Source organism: Acanthochromis polyacanthus, chromosome 3 (genome assembly GCF_021347895.1).
Source record: "Acanthochromis polyacanthus isolate Apoly-LR-REF ecotype Palm Island chromosome 3, KAUST_Apoly_ChrSc, whole genome shotgun sequence".
NCBI classification, from domain to species: Eukaryota; Metazoa; Chordata; class Actinopteri; family Pomacentridae; genus Acanthochromis; species Acanthochromis polyacanthus.
This window is the reverse complement of record NC_067115.1, coordinates 35,980,227-35,995,919: the sequence shown is the minus strand read 5'-3', so window position 1 is coordinate 35,995,919 and position 15,693 is coordinate 35,980,227. Positions and strand designations below refer to the sequence as shown.

Here is a 15,693-nt window from a genome sequence, read left to right as displayed (position 1 = left end):
TAGACCTAACCAACGTCCCCTCTGAATACCATGACTTAGCTCCAGTGTTCAATAAAGACTGGGCCCTGTCTCTTCCCCCACACCGTCCCTACGATTGCCTCATAGAAATCCAGAAAGACGCCGCATTACCTAGTGGAAAACTATATAACCTGTCCAAACCTGAATATACTGCCATGGAAGAATACATTCGGGACTCCCTGGCTGCTGGTCTGATCCGCCCGTCCACATCCCCCATCGGAGCCAGGTTTATCTTTGTCGGGAAGTGAGACGGTGGTCTCCGCCCCTGCATCAATTACAGAGGCATGAATAAAATCACGGTCAGAAACAAATACCCACTCCCCCTAATCAACTCAGCTTTCACCCCCCTCCATGGAGCCACCGTATTCACCATACTCGACCTTCGGAATGCATACCACCTGGTCCGGATCAGGAAAGGTGATGAATGGAAGACGGTGTTTAACACCCAACTCGGACACTACGAGTATCTGGTGATGCCCTTTGGCCTAACCAATGCTCCCGCCGTCTTCCAGCATCTGGTCAACGACATCCTCCGGGACTTCCTAAACTGATTCATCTTCGTATACCTGGATGACATCCTGATCTTCTCCCTCAGTGAGGAGGAACACCGTCGGCATGTTTGCCAGGTATTGGAACGCCTCCTTCAGAACCGCCTGTTCATGAAAGTAGAAAAGTGCGAGTTCCATGTGCTGACGGTGTCCTTCCTGGGCTACATCATGGTTGCGGGAGAGGTAAGGATGGACCCTGCTAAAGTCACGGCGGTGGACGTTTGGCCGGAACCCGAGGATCGCAGGCAGCTCCCTGGGCTACATCATCGCTGCAAGAGAGGTCAGGATGGACCCTGCTAAAGTCACGGCGGTGGAAGATTGGCCGGAACCCAAGGATCGCAGGCAGCTCCAGCGGTTCCTGGGGTTCGCCAATTTCTACCACCGATTCATCAAGGACTACAGCCGGATTGCAACCCCCCTGACGGCCCTCACCTCCACGTCCAAGCGGTTCCGTTGGACCCTGGAGGCAAAGACCGCTTTCCAGGAGCTAAAGGCCCTCTTCACCACCGCCCCTATCCTCATCCAGCCGGATTCCAGTCAGGAATTCATCGCGGAGGTGGATGCTTTGGACACCGGAGTGGGGGCGGTGCTGTCTCAGTGGACCAGTGGAGATGACAAAATATAAATCATATTTCAAAATGGCCGCATTCCGTGGGTCCCCATTTCCACGCCCTCAGACTTTTGCGGAGCATTTTGATAACTTTTGATCACCCATGACTGGAGTACATGCAGGCCAAATTTCAGCTCTGTCTGGGTTACGCTGTTTGAGTTTATAGCTTTTGAAAATGTCCAAAAATGACAACTTTGTCCAAAATATGAATCATATTTAAAATGGCCACATTCTGCTGGTCGCCATGACCACACCATCAGACTGTTGTGGACCATTTTGATAGCTTTTGATCACCCATGAATGGTGTACATCCTGACCAAATTTCAGCTCTCTAAGGGATATGCTGTCTGAGTTAAAATTTTTGAAAATGTCCAAAAATGACAAAATATGAATCATACTTCAAAATGGCCGCATTCTGTGGGTCGCCATATCCACGACCTCAGACTTTTGCGGAGCATTTTGATAACTTTTGATCACCCATGACTTGAGTACATACAGGCCAAATTTCAGCTCTATAGGGGGTTACGCTGTTTGAGTTTATAGATTTTGAAAAGTGTCCAAAAATGACACAAAATTGTCCAAAACATGACACATAATTCAAAATGGCCGACTTCCTGTTGGATTATCGTTAATAGTCCATGAGGCATCTTGACGAGTTACATAAGTGTACCGAATTTCAGAAGTCTAGGTCAAACGGTGTCCGGGGGCTGAATTTTCTTAGTTTTCTGGGGGGGTGCTGTTGAGCCATTTTGGCACGCACGCGTGCCATTACCCTAAAATATCAATTTTTCGCTGGTCCTGGTGTGTGTGGCGATTTTCATGCGTTTTCATGCATGTTTAGGGCACCAAAAAGGCCGATTTCCCATCTATCAAAAAAACAACAACTGGGGTTTCAAGAAGAATGCAGGGAGGGGGACCCGTGGACCCTAATAACAGGTCCAAAGGTGTAAATACCGAGCACCATGAAGTGGTGCTCGGACCCTAATTAATCTTCTGTGATATTTGTCCTGCTCATATTTTCAATATTGTAATAGCACTTAGAAATAAATTTGCTGACTTATCTGGTTTAATAATCAACAGAATTGGTGTTAATGCCCCTGGTCAGCTCTATTTTTGGTCTGCCTGAAGTGCTTGCGCAGTCTTTAGAACTCCACAAATCAATATTCTCTGTAAAAACAGAGGATAAAATGACTGTGTATGTGTAAACTTATAGTGGCAAAAGCTTTTTAGGCTATTTCATTTCATTGTTTTGATTGTACTGCCTCATGATTCCACTCTCACAAACAAGCTAGAACAGGCAAAGGCCAAACAAACTCCATACGCTGCCTTTCCAGCACCAAAATGCAGACAAAGTCATCAACAAGCTGTTTTTTCTCCCTCCAAATGAGGAGTCAGCAGCCACGGAGCACCAACAGAGGCTTCAGCTGTACAAATGAACAAACACTGTAATTACAACAGCAGACCACAAGGGTGCTTTTAGGCTAAGTGCTGATTTCTCCCTATTTCTTGCCCTCTTGTAATTTCCTGGCGAGCGTAACTACACAGGGGCACAGTGCATAATCTCTAAAACACACAAACAACTATTGTCTTCAGCCTTCAGGACTCCTACATAATAATAGAATTCTTTTTAAAATGGGTTTGTGGTGCAGTAACTTATGATGCTTTGTAAATAAAGCAACCGAGCATTTGACTGCAAATCAGAGTGCGCATGTTTTGGAATATTCCAAGGTTATATTAGGGATATATACTCGAATTTCCTCAACATTTAACCTTGCTTTTTCAAGTATGCACTACTCTGAAAACAATTTTTTCATATTGGATTAAGCCAAGCAGTAGTCTTAAATCTGCAATCATTGGATGCAGATTGCAGATTTATACTCATGGTTGGCTATGCATTTTGCATGTTCTTACGCTATCTACCCCTTCACTATGGGAAATAACAACAACAACCTCCGGGCAGTAAACTACATGCTCAAAAATTTCAAGTTTTGCCAAAGTATTGGGTCATGCAACGCAGCAGCCCTGCTTTTAATCACAGTGCAAATGTTGCATCAACGTAATTCCTCTGTCACTGTTTTAAGTAAACAACAATGCCACATTCTGCTTTTAGCCCCGCCAAAGACAACTGTAAGTGGTTTAAAGAAATACAAACACACCAGAGTCATAATAAAGTGCAGTCAGACCTTTGTACTCCGTCACAGAATGATCTGGCACAACTAACCAAGCACAGGGCTGCATCAAAATGCAATTTAACTCAGACTTTCTTCTTCAAACTCTGTTCAGATAAAAGGAGGTGTTTAAATGGATAGATGGATGAACTATAGGCCTGAATGACTGCCCTCTACTGGAGGGTTGCAGAACAACATAAAATTCCATCCAATCCAATGACAGAATATGATTCAAAGTAACAATGGAAAATGATTGAACAGTTTAGTGACCAAATTTGATTGAACCCTTCGAAATCCAAGCAATTTCTGGGCGATTTTGCTCCTGTCTCATTTTCACTCACTGGGGGCTCATTTTCAACTGTAGTTATGAGTCATACACCTTTAAGTAAACAGCCCAACCAAGGATAGAAGTTGAGAGAACTCAGAAGTATTTTTGTGCAGTGCGGCACATTTGCAATGCTATAAATTATTTAATAAATGGAATGTCTTTGATTATTCATCTTATAAAAACTTGAAAAAGAAATGGAATCAACATAATATTTTTCCAGGAACCTAAAGGTGTTATCAATGCTGGAAAAGAAAAGATGGCTGTACATACTAAGGATATTTTACTCATTTGTTTTCATGCTTTTGTCCTATCTGCTCTTTATAAACACTGTCTGCTGTTTAGCCTAGTTTAGCTGAAAACTAAAATTTTTACTTTTTACATTTTTTTAATCATTATTTTTTACATGACTGTCGTGCGGGAGTGATGAATGGGTTTACAGTTTTGCCAACAAGCACAGAATTCTAGTTTTTTCATGCATCTGGTTAATGAAAACAATGTAGTTTGACCAAATTATTGCATGAGTCATACAGAATAAGGTAATTTTGTTAAAATATTGTGATTTTAAGCTTAGATTTAGTTCATTTTTCCAATGGAACCACACTTTGTTCATCGACAAACATTCTGAAGTGGAAACTCTGATGATTCTCTGTTTTTACAGTTTCCAGCTCTTGGTGTAATTTTGGTGATTGTATATTAACCTGCCACGGAGTTTTTGAGTTCATGGGTTTAACAGTTTGAATTTAGCCCAAAATCAAGCATTTCAATCCTCAATGATAGATGATGGACAGAAAATCACCAAATCCTAATGTGGTTTATGAGAACATTTACCAATACCACACCATGGTTTGCATCCATTTACCTGCATTGACGGATCATTCATATAGATGTTATCAAGAAAAGTGATAACATATTTTTTTTGTCATTTGTATAGTCAAACATTATTGGAACATATATGTCAGGGTAGAGACTGCGATTTGGTAGAATTGGAGTTTCTACTGGTAGAGATTGCGATCGCAATCTCTACCAGTAGAAACTCCAATCCTACCAGTAGAGATTTGTCAGGGCTAAGGTTAGACTTTTAAGGTTAGGGTCAGGGGTCAGGGCAGGGGTCAGATTTAAAGGTCAGGGTTAGTTAAGGTTAGGGTCAGGGGTCAGGGCAGGGGTCAGATTTAAAGTTCCATCTCTACTGGTAGAGATTACAATCGCAAACTCTACTGGTAGAGACTCTAGTCGCAATCTCTACTGGTAGAAACTCCAATTCTACCAAATCGCAGTCTCTACCCTGACATATATATTGTATTCATATAACTAGTTTTTTACAGGAAACTTTTAAATTGTTAGCTGTTTTATGATGCATACCACATGGTTTATTATCTCCTATGTTAATGACTGCATCACTGATTTCTTATTGGGTAACAACCTCACATTATTATTCATTTTGTTCACTATTAAAGTATTGCTTTTGTCACAGATTGTAGAACAGCACAAATTACTGAATACTCAGTGGTGGAAATGTTTTACAGCTATGTGGATGTCTTTCAACCATTTTCTGTCTCGTGTTCTTGTTGCTTCTGATAAATTGCAGATAAATTGCAGTTCATGTCTAAAATGTGTATTTGAGCATTTTGTATTTTCAAATGAAAGTCTGTGTCTATCTCTACCTCCTTCAGCAGTAATATTCCTCTCAGTGTACCTTTACTTTTGATGATTTTTGATGCAAACATAGAAGCCAACAAACATGCATTTAGTTTTTTTTTTAGTTTAAATCAGTGGAGATTTTTCTCTAAAATAAGGAAGTTATGAGTTAGTTATAGTTAAAAAGAAAAACAGTAATAAGACACTATCCCTATTCTCTGAACTCTGTACAATCCACTTTTACAAAACCCAGAAACACTTCTCTGAGCTCAGAATATGTGCTTTTTTCCTCACAAAACACCTGACTGTGTGAGCAATGGAAATACGACGAGCCAGCTGGCAGATCCACCAGTTGCACCTGTAAATCTCTGCCACATCACCCTTCATTTTTCCTTTGTTTTCCTTTTCTCAGAGTTCCTTCTTGCAGCAGCTCTTCTTTCTTATTTTTAATGCTGATTTATTTAGTCTTTTTGATGTTAGCGGAGTCTCGCTGCCCTGATGGGGGGGGGGCGGTATACTGGCAGACATGGCATCAGCAACCAGCCATGCAACATTTCATCAGCCACAACACCACTTATCAATCCACTCAGTGGTCACACAGCACAAGCCTGGCTTTACCGAGGTGCATGAAGTGTAGAGTAATATTAGAAATGTGTTCCGGAGAGACTGTCTATCAGCGATTGTGTTCAGAAGATGCACGTGGGAAACATGAAGCAGTAGCCGTGTTGCATAAGGAGCTCTGCCGTCCTTTCATGCCCCGATAAGGAAAAGGAGAGAGGTGGATGTGGATGTAGGTTCTAAGAGTCAGATTAGGTGTTCCTCTATCAGGGCGGGGTAGCAGCACATCAACTACAATTAATAGACATGCATATGAATACTTAACATAACTGAAACAAGAGTGTGCAGCCATTTACCTGCACTGGGAACAGCATGGACATGAACAGCAAGAACAGCATTAAACTGAATCTGTAGAGCATTTTAGTTAGTTGTTTTTAAATCTTCTCTATAACTGTCCTGACAGTAGTGCTTTGAGCCAAATACTGATGTCACTGAACTAATATGATGATGCTAACATGCTAATTAGCACTAAGTACAGCCAAGGCTAATGGCAATGTCGTTTGTTTCTGTAGGTTTGTAATAAACTAAGGCTGGAAAAATGATGTGCTGATGTTATTACCCTTCATTTGGCTGCCAGTCCATCAAGTAGATGATTGCTATTGCAGATAACTGTGACCTGCAGACACTGAAGTCATTTTTAATTCATCCGCTGGGCACCATGAATAGCTCTGTTCAATATTTATTGGGATATTTCAGTCTGGACCAAAGTGGGACCTAATGACCATCACTCCTAGCCTAGCCGCGCTAGACAACCCACGGCAACGAATTTAATTCTCTGCCAGGGTGGGTCTAGTTACCCTCCATAAGGCTCGAGGCTGGATTCTCCTAAAACTGGCCGGACGAATCACCATGAAGTGTAGAGTCAGAAGGCGGGCATAAGGAAGTGACGACAGAGGCGCAACGATTCTGACAGAAACAACCAGTGCACAATAAACAGTCATCTTTCGACTCGGCTTTGGCCACAGCCCTTAAAGATTTGAAGCTAAAATTCAACTTGAAAGATAAACAAAGGACGGCACTTAAGTGTTTCATTGAGAAGAAAGACGTATTTGGACTTATGCCGACGGGATATGGCAAATCCTTAATATACCAGTTGGCTCCGCTGGTTGGGAAGCTAATGGGACTTAGCCACAATCCGCCGGTGCTCTCGGAACTACGTCAGCCTATTCGTTGCGTTGATTGGTTGTATACCTACCCAATTGCTGCAGAGGGATTTGATAGACAACCTTTCAGCCCGCCTCCCTCCCTGTCGAGCTTCCCTAGACCCTTGTGCCGTCAGAAACATGGGTAGACTTTGTGTGGATTTTTATCTATCCAGGTCAATCCTAGAAGCTTCAGTAACAATCAATCGGACTTATTTATCTCATTAGCATGAGAAGTATAAGATTTTTTTTACATGTCATGGTGGACTGAAATGACAAATGGCTAGCATTTCTGGGTGTCATGACAGCATCTGCCAGTCACTTAAAGTGGTCTTGCCCTTAATTGTGCATAATTTTAAGTCATAAAGCAACTTACATGGCTGAGTTGTTTAACCATTTAATCCCTCCGCCAAGGAACACGGTGGAGTTATGTGACAATCAGAAAATGTTTGTTCTTCCTTCTGTCTGTGTGCAACATTACTCAAAACCGACTAATGGATTTAGATGAAATTTTCAAGGAAGGTCAGAAACGACACAAGAACCCTCTCGTTAGAATTTGGCAATGATGCAGCTTACAGTCTGGATTCACTGATTTGCTAAAGATTTCTGTATCACTGCGAGATAGCATCACTGTAACTATGACATCAAATGAATGCTATGTCAGCTGCCTGATGATCACATGATTGCGATCCTACTAAAAATCTCCACCGCTGCAGACATACTGGGACTTATCCATCAGAAATGATTCAATGACTGAGCAGCCTTGGTGGAGTACTGCGCTCTCTGAGTGCTTTTTAAAAACATTTCTTCATGTTGTATTAATTTTAGTTGTAGCCAGTCATTTGCTGGGTCAATATCAGTATAAAGTACATTTGCCGTCCTTATCAGAATCACTCAGTTTTCACAAAAATGTTGCAGAATAATGAAACTCTGGGGTCTGATTAGAAGTGGACAAACATTTACACATATATCAGTACAAAAATAAGTCTCTTAAAGTGTTTTTCCTTCATTTTATACTATTTTCTTTAATTGGATGCACATGATTTTGGCATGTCCCAGACACTGCTCTGCTAACCACAGTGTGTGTAAAAAGTGTTTAAATTATGCTAAATCAATATTTTTTAACATGGTTTTACTGTCCACAAGACATTATTTGATAAAATGAATATTTTTAATCATGTACATGTTTTTTTCATAATTATTTTAAACATTTCACACCTGTCCCTGAAATTGCTGTCCACCCTGTCATTATGAGGTAACTGTCCCTTTAAGAAACCCTCTGATGGTTTCAGTGGCATCACTACTGGCAATATTTCTTTCTTCACTGGAGGCTGAAATGGTGGCTGGTTTCAGAGTAAGTTGTTACACTTATGTTTTGTAATTTTCATCAAATAATGCGTGTAGTTGGATGTTGTCAAGCTTAACATGTCCACTCTGTCATCATTAAATATAAGTTGAAATATAAACCTTTCAGAAATGTAAAATATATTTGTTAAACAGAACAGAGTCAGCTTGCTAACTGAATCATGTTACTAAGTAAAAGTCCACCATGTGCTCATTAAATGCTAACGTTATCCAAAAATGTCCACCCTGTCATTGTCCACCCTGTCAGCGAACCTTCCATGACAGGGTGGACATGGTTCATGACAGGAAGGTCATATGCATAGTTTAGGCCAAAAGCTGATAGTAGTACATGAGAAAAGGACATCTGGCATTTTTAAAAGCATTTCCTTTAGATTTATTGCATTTATGAGGCCATTTAGTTCACAATGTGTCCACCCTGTCATGCCACTGTCCACCCTGTTAATTTCATGTTTGATATAAATAAACAAATTATTTTCACAAGTAAGCAAAAATATTTTCTGTGATTTCTTTATAAACATATGAGGGCCAAATAGTATTGCTCGAAAGTTTGAACAAGTATCTTTGTTGTTATACATTATTTAGAAAATAAAGTTCAACTGTTGCAGATTTTATAGAAGAACAAAAGATTTGCCATAATTTCAGTATTATTCAAATACTTTTTCCGTTCACTAAAATACATTATTGAGAAAGGGACCAAAAAGAGTTCTGAAAATGTACATTTTATAATCACTATGTAATTCCAATTTATTTATTCTACTTTGAAATTGTCCGTGACAGGGGGGACATATTTTGCTGTTTGTACGTACATTTTCTGCTTGCAGTTAATCTATAAAAAGTGTGGGAGCTTGACCAATATGCATTTCTGAAAGCATAACATCTACTTAATACAATGATTATGAATTTTGGTGGAAAATTGCAACTTTTTTTTGGGGTGATGGCAAAGTCCAAAAGGCACTTTATACTGATATTGACCCTGCTGCATTTGGTGCGAAATAAGCTTACGATAGACAGCTTGGACAGGTAGCTTCACCGACATGTGAATATGTCTTCTTTAAACAAGGATCCATCTAATGTTTGCCAAATTTCATACAGGTGTTTGAAAAATATCAATGCAAAGATGAAATTAACAGCTGTACTGCATTTTTTAAAGCAATTTCGAGCAGCTGATCCTGATTGAACACAATAACATGAAATTTGACTCTGTTTACTTAACAACATACACTTTTGTTCAAAAGTTTGAGTCCCCCAGACAATTTTATGTTTTCCATGAAAAGTCACACTTTTAACATAACTGCACAAGGGTTTTCTAATCATCAATGAGCCTTTCAACACCATTAGCTAACACAATGTAGCATTAGAACACAGGAGTGATGGTTGCTGGAAATGTTCCTCTGTACCTCTATGGAGATATTCCATTAAAAATCATCTGTTTTCAGCTAGAATAGTCATTTAGCACATTAACAATGTCTAGACTGCTTTCTGGTTGATTTAATGTTATCTTCACTGGGAAAAAATGCTTTTCTTTCAAAAATATGGACATTTCTAAGTGACGCCAAACGTTTGAATGGTAGTGTATTTTAGGTGTTTTTTTTTTTTTGCTTATCTCTGCTCACACTCCTCATATAGCACAGAATAATTATTGTGATGTCCCATCAGCAGCAGAGAAACTACGTGAGGTTGGCAGAATCAACAGCTTCACCAGCTCTCTCCCTCATGCACTTGCTAATGAGCCTGTTACTGGAAAGCATTTATGAAAAAAACCCAAAAAATCTGCCCTTGATTTATGGGCAAAGCTGTAAATCCTCTTCATAGACTTTCAGCTTCTTCTTTGGGCCTGTAATTAAGTAATGGCTCAATTAATCCTATCAAACCTGCATTGCCAGAATGGAGAGCAGGGACATTTATTAGGAGCCACAGGAGGAGATTAACACAGAACAAACCACACGATAACAACAGAAAACTGAACGAATAAACTGTAGGTCTAAATTTAGTGAGTCTCTCCATGGGGATCCAAACAGTAGCAGAAGGTTCTGTTTAAATAAAAAAGCCATGCTTTGCTTATTGAGTCCGTCATCAAACTATTAAAATACTTTTTATTTTGAGTTTCAGCGTCCTTTGCCTCTTCTCCTTCTGTCTCTTAGGGCCAAGACATTCTGTCCAAACGTTGTTGTAGGAGGAATGTGACCTCCAAATCTCCCTTTTCCTTCTTTGGTAACAGCGCTGCTCCGCAACATCAAAAGAGACCTAAATCACTAAATCAGTTCTGACCACATGACCCAGGGAAATATTTGTGTATTTAGCTAAAGAGGATGAACTTATTACAGTGGAGCGAATGAAAGAAAACTGTCATGAGTGTTGTTATTTATTTATCAGTTGAAAGTAGGACCTCACACTGTGTAATTACTGCATCTAATCTGAACAGAGACTCTTTAAAGGAGCATTTTGCTTCTTTTTTTCTGTTTCAGTAAAAGAAGCCTTAACCCTCCTGTTATGTTAGTTTCTCAGGAAAATCAATGATGTTCCTTGGTCGTGTTTAACTATCCCAAAAATGTCAGGAACAAAAAATCCCAAGAAACATAGTTTATCTCTCATTATTCACTCCATTACGAACCATTTCTGTCAACATTTAGTGCGGTGGTGTTCTTTACCTCTCACAGGTCATGGTTAAATGAGGATTATTAACTCATTTTTCATTTTGGATACATTTTAAAACTGTTTCAAAATGTGCATTGTAAAGACCGACATATAAATACAATAGTTTTACATGACATTGATTTTATATTAAATTTTGATTTTTTAATGGCGTTGATAAGTTAAAATGAGCCACCTCTCCTGTTCAAGGACCTGCTGACTTAAATCAAGACAAATGAGGATTTGTATTGAAAGTAAACTGTATTTAAACACTGTTTCTAAACCAGAAACATGTGAAATGATCCATTTTCATCTTATATGCTCAATACACTCATGAAGCAAAGCAGAAGCTTCCAACCAAAAAAAATACTTTTAACTGTTTTTTTTTTTTACTTAAACATGGGTCAATCTGACCCAAAACACAAAAGGAGCTCTAAATAACGATGATGAGATAAATAAATAAATTAAATCCTGCGTTAATGTCTTCGAATTGCATGCCCTGTTTGTGTGTCTAAATGGAGCTACTACATCTCAGCACTCACGTCTTTTTAAATCAAGAAGGCATTTAGTCCCATCTGTTAACTATTACTGACAGGTTGGGTCGCTGCCACTGCCAGACTGTTGTAGCCGAAGCTTAAGTTGCTGGCACAAAGCTCTGCCTGCCTTCTTTGCACTCGGTCTGGCGTTAGAAAGGTGTAATCTCACTCTGAAAAGACTACTTGTCTCACAGCTTTTAGCACATGGGCAAAGCCTCAGTTAACAAAAATGTCCTCACACAGCTCAGCTGGAATCACTGTACCACTAAGATAAAGTGAGCAAAAAGCATTTAGTTTGAGAAATAATACAATAAAATGCTATAATTAATTTTTTATAATTCACTAAAACTGCGCTAATCAGGGCTGCACATTGGCTTGGTGGTTAACGGTGGTTAGCACTTTGGCCTTGCAGCTGGAAGATCCACGCCTTCCTGGGATCTTTCTGCATGGAGTTTGCATGTTCTCCCTCTGCATGCATGGGTTTTCTCCAGGTTCTCCAGCTTCCTCCCACAGTCTAAAAACATGCTGAGGTTAATCGGTAATTCTAAATTGTCCGTAGACGTGAATGCGAGCGTGATTGTTTGTGTCTATGTGTAGCCCTGTGATAGACTGGTGACCTGCGCAGGTGTCGCCTACCTTCAACCTAAACCAGCTGGGATAGACTCAAACCCCCACAACCCTAATGACGATTTAGTGGTGTATAGACAATAGATGGATGCTCTAATCAGTATTATGTTCACCATGAATGTCTAACTCGTAGTGAAGCACACTGATGAGAAGATGGCACTATGTTAATTTGGTGTTTGCAGAATGTTACTGACTGTCTTGACACATTTTCAAAGTGAACTCACTGATTCTGCAGCTTTCAGCAGTGGTGATCAAGCAACCAATCAAGCTGCTGTCAGCTCAAGCAAATTAAAAGACCTCCGAAGCCACGATCCCCACGAGAATCAAAATCTGAAAACTCAGTCATTTCTAACAGGCTGCTGAGCTAATATACTTATGTAGAGAGCTTGTATCGGCTAGTTTTGTACTGAACTGAATGTGAAATGAAGATGCCTGCCTATTGTTGTACTCACTTAAGTGAATTTGAATGAGGATGTGTCTGAACAATTTAGGAAAAAAATGAACAAATTGCACAGAACTTTCAGCACTCTGTGATTTCCACCTACAAGTGGTAAAAAATAATCAGTAGATGTAAGTTCAAGCCTCTACTTCCTGTTTATGTCCTGACATATTACATATAAAATGCAGCATTACAGCAAAACACCCCAGTGCTGAAACAATCAATACAACTGTTCCATATCTCTATGATGTAACCTCTATTTTTCATTCTGATGTGTGCAACTGGTCGATTAAAGAAACAGTTTACTACTATTAACTGACCAAGTTGCAGCCCTGATAATGTCTGCCACATTCGGAGCCATGCGTCCTCCACCCTGCTTTGTCTTTCCTTGCATTTTTCCCCTCCGAGCTGCACTGCAGAGAGTTAACGGTACGGTATAGTAGATCCACGCTGCTGATTCCAATTCAGTATCGACGTCCTGTCTCCCCCGGGGGACCACTTATAGTGAGGAGAGACCCGAGTCAGCACTTAGCGAGCACTAGCCAGTGATGAGAAGCACATACCGTCAGTTCATGCCCAGATAGAGAAGAAAAGGAAAGCGAATGTGTCAATTATTGCAAATAACTGTAGGCAAGCATTAGCAATTTAGCAATAGGCAATTCTCAAAAGGCTTTTTTTTAATGTCATGTGTGTTAAAGTAACAACGAGTGGTTACAGCTTCCATCTCTGTCAGTTATTTGTCACTCTGCTGCATCTAAGACGACAACCATTTCCATGCAGGCTGACACATCATATGGAGATTAATGAGGAGTGTGGTCATATCCCTAACAGAAAACAATCATGCAGGGCAGCACTGATGCTCTGTTCTGCTCTGTATTTTCTCTAGCATTCACTTGATATAAATAATTCACCTACATTCCTTTTAATTGGTTGCCCCCCTCCCGTCCTCTGAGGTTTCATAAGCGCTGTGTTCTTGTGTCCCAGTAAACGAGCTGGGAGTCTGACCTCCAAACATCATTGGTCAGCAAACTGGGGAGGGGGAGATATACTGCAGTGTCTTTTTTTTCTGCGGAGGGCAGATAGAACATGTTACAACACTGCTGCTGCTGCCCACACCTTCTCCTTGCATGTACATCACCCTTCTCTGCTTCTTGCACATTTCTCCACATAAAAATCTCCTCAGCTCACTTTTCATGTTTTTCTGCTTCACCAGCCTCATGTGAAGATGAATCCATCCCCTCTCTGCTTGAAATATCCAGACCTCAGCCACTCTAATTTCAACAGTCTGCGCTCCAGTTTGTGTTTCTCTCGCTCAAGTTGCTCATCAGACAATAGAAGTGCACGGGCCACACTGTCACTTTCGAATCTCACTGATTTGAACACATTGATAATGAAGTTTTCTGTGTGAGTTAATGCACATGATTACACAACACAGGTTACACTCTAGTATGTATAGCAGTGAGGGAGGCGCAAACTCACCTTTAGTTTTGAGGCTTTCCAACACTCCAGAGATTCAGTCTGCAAATGAAGGAGGAGATTTACCCGAGCCGATGAGATGAAGAATGTGGCACACACACTCCCACTGATGCAGCCGCTGCCTCCCCCCGCAAGTTATCCCTTTTGCATGAGTGCATTCGATCACGCACCCACTACAGTAAAGTGAAACATGTACAGCAACTCAGTCAGTCCACCATACACGATGGCTGTTTCCCCTCACTGTTTCCCTCGTCCCACTGCCAAATTGTTCCTCCAGCGAGAATCTGCTCTCTACCTGATTTCTGTCAGCTTTCACATCTCTGTTTGCCTCCTTCCCTTTCTGATCTGTGGACGGATCCCCTCATGTTGTAGCCGGTGTTGTAACAATCCCCTGCCGCATCATTTGCTCCGGTTCTCATCCCAGCCCATGTGTCTTTGGTGTCAGTTCATTTGATTGCCCCTTTTTTTTGTTGCAGAACCATCTGGCTCTTTTCTTTCTTTCTTTCTTTCTTTTTTAAATTTATTGCATTACAAGCTTGAGCACTGCCACACTGCTGACCACGCTGTCTCCACCTTTTTCTTTCTTTCTTTTTTTTTTTTTTTTTACAGGTCTTCAGCAATCCGGCCATTGGCACAAAGCCCTGTAAGCTGCCTCAGCTTAGTGGTGGAATAAACCAATCAGGTGGCCTCCGGTCTATCCCAGGAAGGAGCTGCTTTATTAATCTGAAGGGAGGATAAAGAGGAAAAGAGAAGAGATAGACAGGAGCATGTGTGTCTGTATCTGTATGACCACTCAGGGTGAGGAGCGGAGTGTTTATAGCTATGTTTTTTCTTTCTTGGGGAAATGCTAAGCTTCTTTCTTTGCCCACTGTATACCACAGGTGGCAAACTCATTCTAATTCAGGGGCCACACACAGGCCAATTTAATCTGAGGTGGGCTGGACCAGTAAAGTAAGACCATAATGACCTATAAATAACAACAACTCTAAATGTTGTTTGTTTTAGTGCAAAAAGTACATTCTGAAAATGTTCACATTTAATGAAGTATTTTTTTTAACAAAACATGACGAACAATCTGAAATTTTGAAAGAAAAATAAGTTCAATTTCAACAATATTATGCCTCAGTTTATCATTTCTGCATTACAAATTACAGATCACGGAGTGTCTAAAGGCACAAAACATTCAGTCACAGGTATCTGGAACTGAACGGTATTTTACAACTTGTCAAGATCTAGAAATTATTTAAAATTTACAATAATTTCCACATCTGTGTAGTAATCCTGACCTGAACTGATGAACTGACACATCGCACAAATTGAAGTGGGATCTATTAAGGAAGAAGGTTAAGTTATCCCTCTGTCTCGTTCATGCTTAAAATTTCTACATAAAAATTAGGGCTGAGCACGTTAACGCATTAACACGTCAACTATTCAGTCCTTCTCTTGAAATTCCCAAGAGTCTGAGAAAGGGAAAGCATTTCTTCTGAAAGGCTGCACAAATATCAATATCATAATTTTTTACTCCCTAAAATTGAAATTGGCCCCCTTTAAA

The 15,693-nt window shown here is 40.3% G+C and overlaps 1 protein-coding gene across 1 annotated transcript in view; it reads right to left on the bottom strand.

Annotated features, from left to right (window-relative positions):
- Positions 1 to 14,576, bottom strand: part of sorbs2a (sorbin and SH3 domain containing 2a) — an 83,302-nt gene extending 68,726 nt beyond the window's left edge. Inside the window, exon 1 of the mRNA XM_051945212.1 lies at positions 14,145 to 14,576. The gene's annotated coding sequence lies outside the window, so the exon portion shown is untranslated. The remainder of the gene's footprint in view (positions 1 to 14,144) is intronic.
- Between the last annotated feature and the right edge of the window lie 1,117 nt (positions 14,577 to 15,693).